This window comes from Pectinophora gossypiella, chromosome 11, assembly GCF_024362695.1.
Source record: "Pectinophora gossypiella chromosome 11, ilPecGoss1.1, whole genome shotgun sequence".
Lineage (NCBI taxonomy): Eukaryota > Metazoa > Arthropoda > Insecta > Lepidoptera > Gelechiidae > Pectinophora > Pectinophora gossypiella.
In genome coordinates this window covers 4,565,225-4,583,199 of record NC_065414.1, presented here as the reverse complement: position 1 = coordinate 4,583,199, position 17,975 = coordinate 4,565,225, and the positions used below count along the sequence as shown (strand labels likewise).

The 17,975-nt window shown below is 39.1% G+C and overlaps 1 protein-coding gene across 1 annotated transcript in view; it reads left to right on the top strand.

Moving 5' to 3' along the window:
* Positions 1-191: 191 nt before the first annotated feature.
* Positions 192-17,975, top strand: part of LOC126370649 (furin-like protease 2) — a 244,445-nt gene continuing 226,661 nt past the window's right edge. The window contains exon 1 of the mRNA XM_050015609.1: positions 192-456. The gene's annotated coding sequence lies outside the window, so the exon portion shown is untranslated. The remainder of the gene's footprint in view (positions 457-17,975) is intronic.

The window sequence follows — 17,975 nt, the reverse complement described above, 5'->3', positions numbered from 1 at the left end:
TAGCACGAAATATGGAGTAGACTAGGACGGAGAAATCATCACTCATCAATTATATACAGTACGCCTGCTTTCAGTAACGAACGTGTGCAGATAGTGTGCGTGTATCCGAACCTTCCAAAAGGATTTCTATGATTTCGTAATGTTGGCACTACGCGAAAAGCGAAAGTTGTTTTGCGGTTGGCAGCGTCAAGTGTCAGTTTCGATGGTTCTGTCAAAGTAGGCAGCTGTTTACGTTTTGTATCGTTATTTTGCGATCGTTTTGCACAACTTTTGTTATATCTTATTGTTTTTATGCCAACGCTTTACCCCGACGTTTTTATGGTGAAACATACTTGTGATATTTCGATATCTTTGTACCATGTCAGATGTCAAGAGGTGAATAGTCTGTGTTTTGTGTTCTAACCTGTGAGTGACAGTTTTTTATATTGTTTGGGATTTGGAGCGATAAACATATCGGTGAGTATTTCCTCTTTTTATTCTTGTTGATTGGTTGATGTAAAGAGGGTATGAATGTACAATGTTTCAGTTACGTGGAGCACTTATTTTGTGTCGTAGGTGGTTAGGTGTGTAGCGGTCGGGTTGTGTTTCGAGACTTGCGTAATGTGAAGTAGCCTGTTTGTAGTGGTTAGCGTTAAGGTAGCCTGGTTGCTAGGTGTGCGCGGGTGCGCGCGCTGCGCCCGCGTGCCACCGCGCCGCCCGGTGCCCCTCGGCGCAGCCGCGGCGAAAGTTGTTTGCTCTTGATATCTAGGAAGTAATACTAACTTGTACCAGTCTTTCCACCTACGCATAATACTCTGTTGCTTCCCCGTCCAAATTGAAAAAATAATGTCATGTTGGCATCACAATAAACTGCAGACAAATCTAGTTTGAATCTTATTAGAACTGTGGTCAAAAAGTTTAAAACCAAGTATATGTTGACTGGCCTATTGTATTACTATTGTAATACTTGTCGTGCCTACAATATTAAAAAAAAATATAAATGAAAAAAACAAGAGAAATATTCACAAATATCCTATAATATTTAAAAAAAGTACAGTAGGTGGTCAATACACTTATTATTTACTAAGATAAATAATATGTCAAAGGCTATCAAACACCCAATAATATTAAGCATACATCTTAACTTTCTTAACAATACACAATTTAAATACATTTTAACTTCATGAAACTGTAATGTTGCAAGTTCACTGAAATACTCATAATGCTTAATAATTGTTTCACGACTGTAAACAATAAATATTATACTGGAATGTTATTATTATCATGTCATTCCTCATCTTTACTTGAAGATTGTGTTCATTTTCTGCATACAATTTACTTTTATTGTAAATCATATTTTTTTCATAGGTAATATTATCTTTGCTCCTTATATTTATTATGGGAACAACTAGAAGCCTCAGGATACACAAATAACTAACTAACTAGATGCAACATTGGATCTTCATTCAGTGATGTGAAGTTCTCATCAGTAACAATGTTGAATGCCACTCTATTGTAAATGTTCACACATTAATCCAAACAGGTGTGACATGTGCAAAAACAAAACAAAGCCCTACCACTCTAGATTGACACACAAAACTCTGATTGTGACCTTTAAGATGTTTTGCAATGAGTTTCAACATGTGTCAACGTAGACTGGACACTGAAACTGCACTGAATGATGTGTTCTGACTGCAAGACTGTTAAGTGTATGTTTTGTCCAAATCGGTTTACAATATTGGTGATTAAAATTTAGCATTGGCAGTAACTTGCGCCTCAGCAAGAGAATAGCCTATTGAATAACAAGAGAATATTGAATATGATACAGCTTGCAACATAGTTACGTTGCAATTATTTTTATTACAAGGCTTTTCGATGAATATACAGGGAAAGATATGTGTCGTAAACATCAAATTTTGCGTAAAATGTTGTTTTATCAACTTTATGTGTTACAGGGTAAGAATTATATTTTATGGTCGAAGAACGTGTAATTTCCAGCAATTTTCTTAATTAACATTCAGGCCATGGTGGTCATGTGTTATTAAATTGACGTCACGCGAATTTCGCGTTAGATAGCGTTTTCTTTGTAATTGGCCTTTGAGCGTTGTCGATTGCGCGCGGCCTCGACCCGACGACGCAAATGAGACTTGTTTCCTAATTGAGCCGGTGTTCAAGACAGGTAATGAATGCTGCCTGATAGCTGGTGTTTCTGGTCGTGAAGGCACACTATTTGAACGACCGCAGAAAAGCGGAAATATTATACTATTACACTTAAGCCAGCTGCTACACAAAGGGACTTTATTTCTGATTCGTCACCTCGGCTTAGTCTACTTCTAGTTGTGTGAGTTGTAAGGTGGAATACCAGCCTCATCAACCCTGGTGTCAGGGTTATGATTGAGCCGCCAAAGGCCCCTGACATGGTTCATATAACGATTATTCACTTACATCAGTAAATAGTAACCGGGACCAACGGCTTGACGTGGCGGCTTAGGTAGTTATTCACGTGATATTCACTTATTTGAAAGTATTACATAAACTGCCTATATACGTCCCACTGCTGGGCACAGGCCTCCCCTCAATCAACAGGAGGGGGTGAAAGTATCAATTAGTAGGTATTTAGACCGAAAATAACATACCCGAAAATTGTATAATAGTACATTTGGTTTTCCCTTCGGGTTGGAAGGTCAGACAGGCAGTCGCTTTTGTAAAAAATCGGAACTGTCAAATCTTCAGGTTAGGTAAACAGATTCTGTAAAAAAGGGGTAATCCTAAGGAGATGATGTAGACCGAAATACTTAAGCCCATATTAGAATAATACTGTCACCAGTATAACTGTGTGGTTAACCTACAGTTTACTTCTTTACTTGAGAGCGCTCGCCTAGTGTCGATTCCGGTCCAGACCGCCTCCTAGTACTTAGGTAACATAATGAGTAGTGACGCATACACACCCAGTTCATGCATAAAGGCACGTCATAACTTATCGTTCTTCTAATAAAAGTCAGCTCGTTATAATGATATCAGCGGAAATAATCTCACGCTTTTAATTTCTTAAGGCTATAAAAGTTGAAGCCGTAGTTCACGACTACGCCGACTTGTTCGCAGAACTTAAAAGCATAAATTGTTTTCCGTACCAGTCGTGATCACATTTAAATTCAAACATTAGAACGTTCTTAATTCAAAGGAAACAACGAGCCGAAATTAAAATAGGGCCCAAGCTTAACCGAAGTGAACCCGTAAAACAGTGTGTGAAACTTTCGCTTTTCATATAAATAACTCGGATTCACGGCGCGAGTTGTGGAATTACATGATAGACGAAGTATTATCATAAGAAACTTGTAACTGGATTTCAGCTTTGGATTTTTATTTGCCTTGCAAGTTAGAGACGGATTGAGTTTATATATAGAATAAGATATTATGTAAGTTACCGGAGAAATTACGAAAACATTTTCTTTGTTGAAGCTGTAGTTGAATTGTGGCTCGCAGACGTAGAAGCCTGTGCTTATAACACCACCACACTACACGCAGAACGTACATGTGGCGTATATGGTCATTACTTACTTTTTTAATAGCTCATTACTCACACGAAACCACAAACATCAACCTTTACGCCGCGGCTACTTTTTGTTATTGCATTTGTTGAATCGAGCTATTATTTTTCTCATAATATCCCATTGTTGGAAATTTATAATCACATACTATGAGTCCGGAAGTTGTTTTTTCTATTACATTGATTCTTTCTGTACAGATGGTAATAGAAAAATAAGTAAGGGAGAATCTTTTACTACCTACGGCCATATAAAGTAGGTGATATACTATGATAAAGGCATGATTTTCCCGGGTATGTCGTAAAGCCTATCAGAAGAATAGTGTCCTTTCTCACATGATATATCATTATTGTATTATGGACCAACCCACTGTTTACTGTTCATCATATATCCATACTCGGACTTAAAGTTGTTTTCTGATTACTTGTGGTGGTACCCAGCGTGATTAGGTATGAGGGTTGTTAGTTTATATCTACATACATACAGTCATGAGCAATGTCATGTACCCACTTTAGAACCCTGTCGCACTATCATATTTGACATTTAATGAGACTTACGGTTTAATTTGTCAAAAAAGGTATTGTGACATGGTTTCAAAGTGTATACATATTAATACTCGTGACCATACATACATAAAATCACTACTCCATTCGAAGACCATGGAATTGCATTCATTATCATCCTGACACACCACGCTCCTTCCACTCTCATCAGACTACATGTATGGTCGCAGGTTTAGAGTACTCTTGACCTGGCTTTCCTTTAATACATCCTTGATCCGACTGTGGTATGTGCGCCTAGGCCTTTCTCTTCCAACTATACCACTTGCACCAGCATCACACATCATAAGTTTATTCTATTTATTGTAATATGTACAGTCATGAGCAATGTCATATACCCACTTTAGATCCCTGTCGCACTATCATATTTGACATTTAATGTGACTTACGGTTTAATTTGTCAAAAAAGGTAATGTGACATGGGTTCAGTGTTTACATATTAGGACTCGTGACCGTACTAGTATGTAAAATACAATATAAAACGTTTTATTACACATAAACACAACATAAAAGCAATTACTTAGCAACAGTAATTATTGTTATATGTATATTATATTGTATGAAGTTCATCCCTGTGCGAGACAAAGTAACAAATCAATGGGGTCATTCGGCGAGGCAATGAATCTATGAAGATTGTTATGTAGGGCGCGTGGGAAGAGTATTCAAGTTTCCAGGCCAGCGCACCCGTATAGCTCAAGTTGGGTGATAAACCAGCGGCGCCGGTGTGGTCGGTTACTGGCTCTCACACTCACCCTTATCTTATATTTACGTAAATATCTGATGGCTGATAGGCTTGTTTCCAACTAGTCAAATCTTACTTTACAAAGTTACTTTTTACTCAATCTCAAAACACGTAATTACTATAGAATTTGCAATGACCTCGTATACCTAGTATGTCAGTGGGAATTTGTATGAAAAAGCACACTGTGACGTCGTAAAATGTCGGACTTATTACGTTTTTCGTTTTTTACGTACGTTTCTGAATAAAATTCATAAATAAGTTTATAAATAGAATAAAAGTTCGTCAAAAATTCAAAACTCAGAAATTTCAAATTACATTTGGTAATGAGAATTTCATAATTTAACTTTGATATAGGATACTGCCCCATTATGCACGCCAAGTTTATATCTTTACGATGTACGTAGATTAAATCTATCCAGTGATTGAAAAATTGAGAGTTATCATTTTCAACAAACCGACGAATCAAAATTATGGTGATACAGATCCGTAATATTTATTTCAAGAACAACCCATATTGAAAAAAATATATTAATCATTATATAAATAGTTCGTTGAACTTTAAATAGTCTATTTACTACCCTAAATCACAATGTCCATTAAACATGGCCCAGCACTAATTTGGTCGGCGAATTATTTGGACGTCATACATACACAAATAATTCAGGAATTAAACAAAGCTCTTGTTCGTGTTTTCGGTTATTTGGTACGCTTTGAATTACTGGTATCACCAGCTTATTTTTTATTCATAAGCACTTGAATTTACTGTGATTGTGAATAATGTTAAGCCTAGAACCGAATTGCTCTGACCTTCAAAGGTTTTTGATGTAGGCCCGACCACTTAATCGTTGTCAAGAGTCATATTTTTATAAATAATTTATAAAGATATAATGTTAGTGGATCTTGTTTCCTATTACCAGTTTTAAAAGGCGGATGTTAAATATAAAATCGTTGAAAATTACCGGTGAACGTCTGACCTTCTGTTGTCAGTCGCATAATACCTCTTAGGTCCACGATAGTTGCACTCAAGGTCTATATTTTAAAAGTATTTTTTACCTCATGTCCCTGTCGTGTAAAATAATTTAACTCGGCTACCTTAGAAGAGCAGTAAATTGACCAAAATTACCATAACACAGGGTTTTATTACAGGAAACATTACGTTCTTCGAATAAACTTTTAATTTCGGCCCGATCTGGGTTTGCCCCACAAATTGTGTTGCCAGCATAATAATATTATTAATATATCGCTAAAAGGGTTAAAATTAGAAATTGCCTTCATAACGCCACTAGGGTTATTAGTGAAGAAATTGTACTTTGACACGAATGAGGATTAAAAGCGAGGGTAGCGAGAACTGCTTTCAGCTACTCATTACATGAACTGGCTCCTGCGAGATTACTTAGCACGCAATGTATTGTACAATTCTGTAAATTATACAGAGTTGCGAACGTAAAAACTGGTTGGCACACTGTCCGCAATCATTACTTTTATTGGCCCATTCCCCAGCAAATATTACGCGGACTTTTGACATTTTATAGCGAGAATTCATAATTAATACCGACAAAACTATCGCGTGCACGATGGCTCTATTTTAATATCAAAGTTTGACAATCAAATCCTGTGTATAGTATTGCTAAAAATGTTTAAGAAACAATCACGCACATCACTACGAGATTATTGATGTTTATTATTGAAAAAGTAATGAACATATATATTATCGATTCTATTGTGTGAAGTTTTGAATATGAACATTGTAACAAAACAGATATCGATAACAAATTACTCGAAAAAGTTGTTTATATCGTTTCGCCTCAGTTGTATCCGTAGCGATTGACGTTGAGTAATCTCTCTCCTAAATGGAATCTCGTCCGCTTTCCACTGGATAACAAATGACGAGTTGAAGTAAGAATTACCCCTAATGGTGATTAATAGAGGGGCTGTCATATTTAGGTTTTATTGTTTCAGTAAGACGTCCACCGGCCGCCATAATCGTCCAACATTACGTTTCGCTCACCGATTTACGGGGTTTTCTGATGACACAACTTCGTTGCAAATTGCCCTATAAAAGTTATTTGTGTCCGCCATTCTTGTTCGCACGTACCGAATCCTGCCCAATTTCTATGAATTGTGAAAAAGAACGAAATTGTGCGAATGATTCTGAAACGGTTACCGCGGGTTGTATTGTCGAATAAAATATTTTTTACTTACATTTACTATGGTAGTTTGCACAGTGTTTTCGTTTATTGCGAATGAATAAAAAATTCTGGAGCAATAATCAAAACGATTCATTTTCAACGAGCAAAATTGCTTCGCGTATTATACACTTCTCATCAAAAAAATCGAAACACCTTGCAAGTTTACGTTTTGTCAGGATTATCAGAAAAATGTGTACATTTAGGAATAAATGTTAAATGTCGTTTAATAGTGAGTAATATGAGCTTATCAAATCTTAATGTTAATGTTCTAAATTTAAATGAATTTTTCATAGGTTTCGTATTTTGTTAAATGAGTCATTTTTATTCCGTATGGAGTATAAAGGAAATGGATAAAACAACACACGTAAATGAAAAAAAAAAAGCTAAAAAACGTTTATTTAATAACTTGTATTCCCTCCCCGAGCTCTAATTACTGCTTCCATACGGTTCTTCATCGATCGGATGAGAGTCACGATCACATGCTGTGGTATATTGTCCCATTCCTCTTGGATTGCATCTTGCAGCTGGCTAAGTGTTTCTGGGGCAGGATCTCTTGCTCGAATTCGTCTCTTTAATTCATCCCACAGATGTTCAATGGGATTCATGTCCGGGCTTCTTGCTGGCCATTCCATAATAGAGATATCGACTTCGTTAAGATAATCTCGTACGACGCCCGCGGTGTGAGCCCTAGCATTGTCGTGCATGAATATGAAGCCGTTGCCAATCAAATGTGCATAGGGCATCACATGAGGCTCGAGACACTCTTCGACGTACCGATGACAGTTTAGTGCAGGCAGACGTGTGTGGCCCAGACACGAAAGCAAGCTCTGTCTTACCGTCGGCGCTGATTCCTCCCCAAACCGTCCACGAACCGCCACCATAGCTGACCTTTTCTTTAATGCAGCATTGTGCATAGCGTTCTCCGTCTCTTCTGTAGACCTTGTTCCTTCCGTCGTTACCATACAGCATAATTTTACACTCATCAGAAAAGAGAACTTTGCTCCACTGTAGGTATGACCGATTTAGGTGCTCACGTGCAAAGTTAAGGCGCGCTCTTCGATGGTCTGCAGTTAATTTCGGCCCATTTGCTGGCTTATGCGGTACCAGTCCACGATCCTTCAACCTTCTTCTAATTGTAGAGTCACTTACAGCCACCCTTCGTACAACACGAAGCCGCTGCTGCAGTTGAAAAGCGTTAAGGCGTCGATTTCTTAAAGAAGTTGTTACAATAAATCGATCATCTCGCTCAGAAGTGACCCGATTCCTGCCAGATCCTGAACGGCGCGTGAACAAACCAGTCTCCCGATAACGTTTATAGACTCTATGAACAGATGACAGGCTTAGATGCAGTCTTGCAGCCACAACACGCTGACTAAGGCCAGAATCCAGCAATGCCACAACTTGGGCGGCTTCTGTGGGCGAAGTATCCATACGTTTTAGAAAAAAAACCTTTTTTCAGACGTCCCAAAGTCACAGTATTGAAATAAAAAACAAAAAGTTTAAGGATAGGCGCCAATTTTTAGTTTTTAAACGCTAAATGTACTCCAACCCTAAACACACTTTTGTCTCAAAACAGTGATTCATTTCGTTTATAAGATAAACAAATGAAATTCTAATTTTGAATTTAGAATTTTCGCTTATTACTGTAATGGCCAAACTGCCAGCTATACATTTATGTATTTTTTTTCATCGTATGAATTCTTTTTTGTGTTAAATTCGGACAGAAACAATGAAAACGGAAGTGTTTCGATTTTTTTGATGAGAAGTGTATTTAACGACGAAAAGAATTGTGCTATAACAATTACTCTCAATGTAGTTTTACATTTTGAATTCTCAAATCAGACACTATGTACCTACTTTTTTTAGAGAATGTTTAGTACCACATAGTTTTTATAGAAGATTGCGTACTGGGGCCATGTGCAGCGGTCTATTTCGGTTCGTTACAATAAACAATTATCCTCGAAAGATACCAGATCTGACTGTTATGATGGCGCAATTTAAACGTCACGGACACTGTCGCATGCAAAATGCGATCTTCCTGCGATTGCGATTCACTTCCGTGAAATTTTTTAAAACTTAAAATTATCTACCTTAATAATCCATACATCCCGCGGTATAATTGTAAAAACCTTGTCTTTAAGAGAACAATAGAACTATGTGATATAGGCGAGACGAGATAAAAAATACTGATTGGCAAAAAACTCTTGATCAAGAATATTCCATTATTGGATCATCGTGTAAACGCAGCAACCAGCATACAAATGTTCTTCTTCAGACGAAGCTTATCTTAAATAATCAAGCATGTTCACCAGACAGTACATCAGACGTTTCAGACATGTCTGTCACGGGCGTAGCATGCTAAACGTCCACGCTCGCGCAACAAAATTAAACAATTACCTTATCTGGTGTCTCGGGCGACTTCTTTCGGTTACGTGTTCTTACAGACCTTGTAATTGTGCTTTGTCTCGTGAAATTTATGCGCCTTTAATAATATTCCAAAATACCTCTGCGTGCTGCGATCATATCAGAAAATCACAATGCAGATGACTTTAAATTAAGTTTTTTTGAAAGCCAGGCGAATTTGCTCCCGAGTCTCGTAACATTGTGTAATACTTATCTCACCATGTCATTATTCATAAAACGTACCTACTTTGTTCTAAGGTAATTTATATGTAGTTTGTACAAAGTCACAGAACAACAAAAGTGATTGAATTATGTACATGTCTATTAGTATTCCATTTGGTAAGGAACTGCCGCGAACTGGAAACCTTCCATGAATACAATGAAAAGAGTTACTAACAAGAAACTTTACTATAATACTGTTTAATACTTAACTTGTTGTTCTACAAAGAATTGTTAGTACTTCTCGCGGACTTAACGAAACTTTATTTGTAAGAATCTTTGTAGTTGTTGTTTGTCAGTGGGAAATTATTAAAGTCGTATAAATTTATTTATGTACCAAATCAATTACACGTCAGGTAGTTAGTCACGCGATTCGCCGCTTAGTGATTGCTTAAAAGCTTTATTCTGGTTGTAAGTCAATTATGTTATATTTGCTATGAAGAGAATTCGTCTGGGTGGGTCAATAATGCACCCGCGGTACTGGGAATCGCCTGATCGTCGTGTGCGACCTCCTTCCAGTTTTGCTGAGCCATTCCAGCTAACCTCAGTCTTAGAGCGCTCACGTTTCGCTCATTTAAAACTTAATGCGACTACCCTTAGCGAGCACTGTTACCCTGTAATTTGTGTCAGTAAAATGGAAATAAGTCTGAGTGCAGTTAACATTTTATATTGCACAACAAACAGTTTTATTAAGCGCCCGGTCAATAAAGCCTTTTATGTTAGGTAACCTGTGCCTTGTGAGACTACGACAACGTCTTGTGTCATCACTCGATAGCGTTCTATAGTTTTATAAGCTGTATATTGCACTAGATCGTGTTATTTTATATGTATAAAGTTATAGTTGACAGAGTCGGTCGTTGCGAGATTTGCTGGACCTGTGACCCGATTAACTGTAACCACTTTAGTGTCGAAGGTCCGAAGACACCACTCAAGTGACATTTGCACAATTTCCTTGAATATTCAATTCAGATTTGAATTGCTTAAAAGACCTCAGCTGTGCAGACTACGTAGTTTAGATAAGTCGAAAATGCGTAAGTAGGTAAAATTGCATTCATAATATATTGTTGTAGATTACGTCAAGCGGTTCTTTGCTTCATCAGAATTGTTTTCAATATAATTATAGAGAATTTATAAACATATTTTACTAAGAAACGTTTCGTATCCGGCTCGGGCTAGAGCTATTAAAATTATCTTTCCACTTACATACTATACATATATGTATGGTTTCAGGGAGTTTCCTTCCTGTTCAAATGAACCGTGTAACCTACTCACTACACCGCGTATTTTCTTTCACAAGTGACAATTGACATCGTCGTTAACATAATGTGTATTTATTTATTATGTTATACTAAACAATACAATTCAGTGTGTTAAGGCGCTGGAGTTTTGTATAATTATTAATAGAAATTGGTTTTATTTTTACTAAATAATTAGGCAGTGGCAGAAAGGGGAAAGGATTCAAAGGACTCACCTCGTGTATACGACAAAATCCAAATTGGGGAGGCCTCCCGTGGAATAAAGGTGGAAGTCCTATTCCACTAACACCACACACCAAATATCACTTCACTGTAGCTCTTTATTCACTGAAATTATGTAGTTTTCCCGATATTTTTGGGGAACTCGAAACGTGCGCGGACGCGGTCAATTAGCAACTGGTTTTGTTTTCTTCGCTTCCGGCCTTCCGGTGAGAAAGGGGTAAGGAGCGAGACAGGTAATAGATGCGCACATACGTGCGAAAGGGATGGGAATAGCCACTGCCTATTAACTAGATTTAAGAGCATTATATTTTTTTGTTTCTTTTTACAGCTTTGGAATTTATAATATTTGGCCAAACCATGCCCCCCGGGTTGACAGGACAAAGTCCTTCAATAAAACCCCCAAAATTACCTAATTTGCAAGTTTATTTTTTAGTGAGTTATTACTTATTAAGCTATTTGAAGTAGTTTAATTTAAATTATATTTTGTCCTAATTTAACAATTATTTATTTTATTGTTTATTCATAATTTATAAAATGAACTTGTTGTCTTTAATACGGGTTTTAAGTTAGGTATTGAACTATTGTTTACTTTACAGTTTATATTAGTTAAATTTATTTTATTTTTATCAAAGATGTATAATTAGAGTTTATTGATACTAATGAAGATAATATTATTTTATTTACTTCTAAGAATAATTAAGCGGACTGTATAAAATTATTGATTAGGGAGTGGAAAAACCTTCACAGTTGGTCGACGATAGATTCCAGATTTAGTCTGGACATCCACAACTCTGACTATGCCATCTTTTCCGGGAAACGTTTGTTTAATAACGCCTAGAGGCCAATCCAACGGAGCACTATTGTCAGACTTAAGAAGCACTACGGTACCCGTTTGAATAGGTTTTCCAGGTTTCAACCATTTATTACGAACTTGTAAGGTGTTAAGATATTCAATCTTCCACCTTTTCCAAAAGGATTGAACCATACAGTCAACTATACGTTTCCTTTGGAGCAGAGTGACCTTCTGATTTGACAAGTCTTCCACCGGGAGTGACTTTAATGGAGTCATTACCAAAAAATGTGATGGAGTTAAAGCCAACGGTTCGGCAGGATCACTACTTAACACGGTTAGAGGACGAGAGTTTAGAATCGCTTCGATTTGGACGAGTAAAGTCGTCATTTCCTCGAAGGTAAGCAACTGATTGCCAACTACTCTGGCTAAGTGAGATTTAACGCTTTTGACATTACTCTCCCATAGCCCTCCGAAGTGAGGTGCCGACGCTGGATTAAACTTCCATTCAATGCGATGTTCGCGCAACTCATTGGCAAATTTATCCTTATATTCCTCCGATTCGAGCAATGAAAAAACTTCATTAAGGTGTGTTTTCGCGCCAATAAAATTGGTGCCACAATCTGAATACATTACCGAGACCGGGCCACGGCGAGACAAAAAACGTTTAAACGCATTCATGAAGCAGTCAGTGCTCAGGTCAGGAGACAATTCAATATGTACTGCCTTAGCAACAAGGCATATAAATAAGCAAATATAAGCCTTCTGGCTGCGCACACCACGACGACGAAACGGCAAAACCTGCAATGGTCCGGCGTAATCCACTCCGGTGTGACAGAATGCTTTCGCTTCCTGTACCCTACAGGCCGGCAAACTTGCCATCAAGGGGTGATCGTTTCGCGGTTTCACTTTGAAACAGACATTACACTGTTGCACACGTTTACGCACTATATTTCGCGCAGCTAGAATCCAGTATTTTTGCCTTAATAAAGACATAAGCAACTGGGGACCAGCGTGCAAGTATTTCCGGTGATAATGATCAATGATAAGATCAACAATGCGATCTTTGCGAGGGAGCATTATTGGATGCTGACTATTATAGTTCAGATCCGCATTAGTAAGTCTCCCGCCGACACGCAATACTCTATCTTCAAGGAAAGCATTAAGCTTCATAAGCGCAGGTGTCATTTTGTCTCCCGACTGAGCACTAACTATGTCATTGCGAAAGTGTGCCGATTGAAGGTCTCTTAACACTGTCAATTCAGCTTGCTCTAAATGAGATACTTCAAACTTATTCGGCAACTTCTTAACGAAGCGGAGAACATACACCACAATCCGCAGTAACTTGGGCCATGAAGAGACGCGTGCTGCGAGTTCGCCGAAGACACGAGGCGACGTGTGACAGTCTAATGGTGCGGTAGTGACTAATACATTAGGTTTCATTTCAGGTGCTTCTTCGACAGACGCGGGATCGAAGGGGTGAACCGGCCATTCAGCGAGTGATAAATAACAAAACTGCGGCCCTGCGAACCACAATGGATGCACGACCAATTGCGCAGGGGTTAAACCTCTCGACAGGCAATCAGCGGGGTTATCTTTCCCCGGTATGTGATGAAAGCAACAGGGATCTAACTTGTCGTGAATTTGTGCTACTCTATTCGCCACGAAAGTATGCCAACGCGTGGGGGACGAGTGAATCCACGCGAGCGCCACGGTACTATCAGTAAACGCAAATATATTATCAATCTTACAGCGTGAAGAGTAAGTATCAATAACTACACGCATTAATTTTGCCAATATGACGTTCGCACACAACTCCATCCTAGCGAGGGTAATGACAGTTTTAGACGGTGCCACCTTGGATTTCGCGCACACTAGATTAACTGCTGTACGATTCGTATCCGGGAAATAGACATGTAAGTACACTACGCCTCCGTAGGCATTTTCCGAGGCGTCAGCAAAACCTAGCACGGATACTATGGCACCATCATTAACACCTACGTGCCGAGGTAATCTAACAGACTCGAGAAACGGTAATTCGGCTTCAAACTGTTGCCATAAAGACATAATCTTCGGGGGTGGAGTCTCATCCCAATCGACATTGGCTTGCCACAGTGATTTTAAAATTAATTTAGCGAGCAGTATAACCGGCGCCACCAATCCTACCAAGTCCCATAATCGAGCAATAGTGGATAGAATATTGCGCTTGGTGCACACGCGCGGCTCCGTATTAACACTGAACGTGAAGACGTCATCGGCCGGTACCCAATGGAGTCCTAGAATTTTGAGCTGACTCTCCGGACTGAACTCGACCGCCTCCGAGACGCGATGCGAGACCGGGATGCTCTCTAGTACCTCGGGTGAGTTACTCGAAAACTTGACCAAGTCGAACCCTCCAGCCGCAAACAAGTCGATCAGCTGATTCGAGAGTTCAACGCCCTCAGCTACTGAGGAACAGCTAGTGGCTAAGTCGTCCATATAAATGTCCGCCTTAGCGACAGCTGCAGCCGCGGGAAAGCGCTCAAGTTCATCCTCGGCGAGTCGACGCACTGTGCGTATTGCCAAATAAGGACTACAGCATAACCCGAAGGGAACACGTGTCATTTCGAACACGGTAATGGGCTCATTGGGATCAAACCGATATAATAAACGCTGGAAGCGCCTGTCGTCGTTGTCGACTAAAATGCGCAAATACATTTGACGGATATCGGCACTTAACGCGATGGCGTGCAAGCGAAATTTAAGTAATATCTGAAATAAATCGTTTTGCAGGTTAGGGCCCGTATATAAAACGTCATTTAACGACTTTCCTGACGTAGTAGGATTACTAGCATTTAGCACTACTCGTAATTTGGTAGTACTCTTATCTGTGCGCACTACGCCGTGGTGGGGTATAACGTACTGATTATTACCGGAATTAACCTCCGCGACAGTACCAACCGGTTGGATATAATTTTTCTGTAAGTATTCCACAAATACGTTATCATATTCCTGTTTAACAGTATTATTTAATGATAACTTCCGTTCTAATGCCAAATACCTACGCTCAGCTGTCGGCATCGAGATACCAAGGACAGACGGGTCTTCACGGAAAGGCAGCGAAACAATATAACGCCCGTTACTATCGCGGCGTGTAGTATCGCAATAATAATTTTCGCATTTTTGCTCTTCCATCGTGAGTATATTAGGTGCATTAGGCACTTCCTCTAATTCGAAAAAACGATTCATGCGAGTTTCGAATGGCTCATCCACAGTACAACAAAGCGCGCGAGCGGCATTTTGAACGATTTCTTCAGTGGGGGCCCGACCAATTATTACGTAACCTAATGAGGTTTCAATCGCGACGGGCTCATCATCGGCGCGGGAGACCCTATTTTGCCCCAGAATACGGGAGAATACAACCGAGCCTAGAATCAGGTCTATTTTAGCGGGAGTGAAATAGTCACTGTCCGCGAGATCAAGATTATTTAAGTAATTTAAGCGCGCGACGTCTATCTTAGCGGTTGGTAATTCGCTCGTGATACAATCTACCACTAACGGCTTAATATTTAACCTGACCGACTCATCAAAGCGAGATTGAATATCTAGACAGGTAACACCTTCAATAAGATTAGGTATGTCACCTACACCCGAGATATATTTAGTCTGCGGTTCATACAATTTTAAATTCAAACGCTTACAACATTCAGTTGTAATCAAATCGCGTTGCGAACCACTATCTAATAGCGCGCGTAACGTAAACAATCTTCCGTCGTCATTTCTTACGGAACATTGAATAGTACCGAGAAGGACGCAGGATGTATTCTCACTATTCCGGGGGCGCGGGCGGTCGCGCGGGCGGGTATCGCTTCGGTCAAGCTCGCACGCGTCGAGTGCACACATCGTCACAGGGCCGAACTCGGGAGCCGGAGTTGTGTGGGTCGTTTCCGTTACGTTAGCAACAATAGATGTTTTATTAAAATGAAGTAAACTGTGGTGACTTTTGCCACATTCAGAGCAACGACATGAATTATCACATTTTAAAATCGTGTGAAGGTGACTCAAGCAATTTACACATGATTTATTAGCCTTTACTATTTTGTATCGCTCATTAGGAGTCATCAAAAGGAACTTTTGACATTTTGTCAAATCAGAATGATCACTCCGTCCACATGACGGGCACTTAGATTGCTCAGACACATTAACAAACGTCTTAACGCTATTCGAACGGGTAGCGGATCCTGCCGATGACTGTGTGGGGGGTCTACGTACCTGAGTACTGCCCGCTTTCGTACTTGAAGAAGAAAATGTAACTGAATGCGCGCGCTGCATGATACGCGAGTGTTCCCGAACAAAAACAATGAAATCGGTACACGTTGGAGCGGTCTTATTAGTATGACATTTAAGTTCATATTCCTTTACCACTTCCAATCCGACTTTTTTGCACGCAATATAAATAAACAAGAAATCCTCCAAATTATCGAGTTTTAATTGTTTCAATGCGGAATATATAGATGAGAATTTATCTATGAACTCCTCAATGTGCGCGGGCGTGTATTCCTTCAAGTTAGGTAAATTAAATAACTTATCCAAGTACGAAGCGGCCAGTACGCGCTTGTCATTGTATTTAGCGACCAATGCTTTCCATATTATAGGGTAATTATCGGCGGTAGGCAAAGCACCTTCACAAATACCTAAAGCCTTGCCCTTCAAAGTCCCCATTAAATAGTGAATTTTCTCCCCATCGGAAAGATCCGGGTTTTCGTGTATTAACACTTTAAAAGTTTCATAATAAATCGGCCACGAGTCGCTATTCCCGTCAAACGAACATAATTCTATTGTAGGCAATCTGCGTGAAGGTTTTTTCACTACGGATTTACTCTCATCGACGCGGCTCGTACTTTGAGTCATTTGCGATAATTGATGAATTTTGTATTTAATCCGCGTGTATAACTGTTCAAACGCAATTAATGAACTATAGTTCGGTACAGGACCGTCCGTCAATGATATTTGCATTTGATTACGTTCTTCAATCGCGTTATTAAAGTCAGTCCGAAGTAAATCTACAGTGAAGGAATCGGCTAAGAAATTATCTATTTTAACCTCATCTTGGCCAATATGTGCCATTGAATCGTGAATGGTTTGTATTCGGCCATAGATCGCGCTTAATTTATTTTGTATTTTTTGTAAGCGGAGATCGGAAATTTTCGCCTCGTCCGGCATTTTGGAACAATGTGGCGGAAACACTATCACCGAAATCTAAATTAATCTTATAGAATCCGGGTCGGATGGACCAATTATGTTAAGGCGCTGGAGTTTTGTATAATTATTAATAGAAATTGGTTTTATTTTTACTAAATAATTAGGCAGTGGCAGAAAGGGGAAAGGATTCAAAGGACTCACCTCGTGTATACGACAAAATCCAAATTGGGGAGGCCTCCCGTGGAATAAAGGTGGAAGTCCTATTCCACTAACACCACACACCAAATATCACTTCACTGTAGCTCTTTATTCACTGAAATTATGTAGTTTTCCCGATATTTTTGGGGAACTCGAAACGTGCGCGGACGCGGTCAATTAGCAACTGGTTTTGTTTTCTTCGCTTCCGGCCTTCCGGTGAGAAAGGGGTAAGGAGCGAGACAGGTAATAGATGCGCACATACGTGCGAAAGGGATGGGAATAGCCACTGCCTATTAACTAGATTTAAGAGCATTATATTTTTTTGTTTCTTTTTACAGCTTTGGAATTTATAATATTTGGCCAAACCACAGTGCATCAACAAAACAGACAATAGTAAACAAATACTAATAGGTAGAGCTGATTCATTTTCACGGCTTTCATATTAAAAAGTGTCACTATTGTTATAATGACTCTTGTATTAATTGGGAATGGTAAAATGAAACCAATTTGGGGTAATTATGATTGTAATTTGAACACTTATTTAACACATGAATCACAGCCTTTTTCAATTACTAACGGTGATAAAAACGGTTTACTGTTGTATTATAGTCCATTACACTGAAACGTGATTAGTTTAGTTAGGTTATTAATTTTAGCACCATTATTAACTACATCTCGTGCTTAAACAATG